Source organism: Manacus vitellinus, unplaced genomic scaffold (genome assembly GCF_001715985.3).
Source record: "Manacus vitellinus isolate BGI_N305 unplaced genomic scaffold, ASM171598v3 scaffold_0_pilon, whole genome shotgun sequence".
Lineage (NCBI taxonomy): Eukaryota > Metazoa > Chordata > Aves > Passeriformes > Pipridae > Manacus > Manacus vitellinus.
Genome location: NW_021938789.1, coordinates 37,876,547 through 37,876,843, shown reverse-complemented (window position 1 = coordinate 37,876,843; position 297 = coordinate 37,876,547).

Here is a 297-nt window from a genome sequence, read left to right as displayed (position 1 = left end):
CTGAAAGGCGTTTCCACTTTTAAGGTTATCCCCCTACACACCGCCTGTTGCTTCGGTAGTGACACGGGTGCCCTCGGGGCAGCACATCGGGGATGCGACAGCCCGGCACCCTCCTGCCATTGACCCATGTCTGGCCTAGGCCAGGATACAACCCAAACCAAAGCCGAAGGCCCGACTGTACCCGCCCTAGGCTCGCCCCGCCACTGCCGACCAGCTTTCACCCAGGCTACCCAAGCCCAGCTGCACTCCCACAGCTCCAATCACTTTGCCCGGCACGCCCAGGATTTATAGACTTTC